General features: G+C 48.7%; 1 pseudogene; it reads left to right on the forward strand.

Moving 5' to 3' along the window:
- Positions 1 to 612: 612 nt before the first annotated feature.
- LOC147460146 (large ribosomal subunit protein uL15x pseudogene) lies at positions 613 to 1,021 on the forward strand (annotated as a pseudogene).
- The last annotated feature ends 397 nt before the right edge of the window (positions 1,022 to 1,418 follow it).

Below are 1,418 nucleotides of genomic sequence, written 5' to 3' on the forward strand. Positions count from 1 at the left end.
CCATGCAAATCCCTGCAACCTGATATGGACGAGGGTGAATTTCCGTCCAAATCTATAAATGCTGGATTAGATGTCGCATTTTACCCTCTCCACACACACACACACACACACACACACACACACACACACACACACACACACACACACACACACACACACACACACACACACACACACACACACACACACACACACACACACACACACACACACACTCACACTATATTATGGCGAGACTAAGCAGAGGGTTGGAGTGAACTTATCCAAGCACTATTATGGTGGGACTAAGCAAAGGGTTGGAGTAGGTGTGGGGAATAGGCAGGGGGCGGCTACGTGGGCTGAGCTGGTAGCCAGAGGCAACACTTGACTTGACAATGGCAGCCGTCACTCACTCGTCTCTCTCTCTGATGAGAGAGAGAGAGAGAGAGAGAGAGAGAGAGAGAGAGAGAGAGAGAGAGAGAGAGAGAGAGAGAGAGAGAGAGAGAGAGAGAGAGAGAGAGAGAGAGAGAGAGAGAGAGAGAGAGAGAGAGAGAGAGAGAGAGAGAGAGAGAGAGAGAGAGAGAGAGAGAGAGAGAGAGAGAGACTTCCTGGTTCAAGACTAGGGAGGCCGCCATGACGACTTGGTTAAAGAAAAACAGGAAGAAGAGGGGTCATGTCATTGCAGGCCACGGAAGAATTGGCAAGCTACATAGAAAGCATGCCGGAGGTCACGGCAATGCAGGAGGTATGCACCACCATCGCATTCTGTTTGACAAATATTACCCTGGGTACTTCGGGAAGGTAGGTATCCGCTACTTCCACAAGACAATGAACAAGTTTCACTGTCCCATTAATGTGAATGTGGATCGTGTGATCCGGAAGGAAAGGGGCCCTTGCTGGATGTCACACAGTTTGGGTACTTCAAGGTGCTAGGTAAGGGCAATGCTCCCCCACTCCTCTGGTCATTAAAGCCAAGTTCTTCTCTAAGCTCCCAGAGAAGAAGTTCAAAGAGTTTGGTGGTGCTGTCCTTCTCACTGCTTGAGGTCAGATCTTCTCTTCTATTAACGTGTAGGCGGACGACGATGCTTTTTTTGCTTCTCAATAAAGGATTTTTGTATGAGGACTTGTAGAGATGGGTTTTGATGTCTTAGCGATGATTGAATGTAGCCGGATTTCCCTCTATTTAAAATGGGAAGAAGAAGAGAGAGAGAGAGAGAGAGAGAGAGAGAGAGAGAGAGAGAGAGAGAGAGAGAGAGAGAGAGAGAGAGAGAGATCCACGACAAAGAGGAAGCAAAAGCAGTGCGGCATAAGCATTCATGACGGTAAGTGCCGCAATAGTGGATGTAACAAGCATGCAAGAGGCCACACCAACCCCATCAGGTGCTCCAATCGTGGGCGACGTGTGCCCAAGGACAAGGTTGTCAAGCGGTTTCTTGTAG

Source organism: Adiantum capillus-veneris, chromosome 4 (assembly GCF_014529385.1).
Source record: "Adiantum capillus-veneris isolate H3 chromosome 4, ASM1452938v2, whole genome shotgun sequence".
Taxonomy (NCBI): domain Eukaryota; kingdom Viridiplantae; phylum Streptophyta; class Polypodiopsida; order Polypodiales; family Pteridaceae; genus Adiantum; species Adiantum capillus-veneris.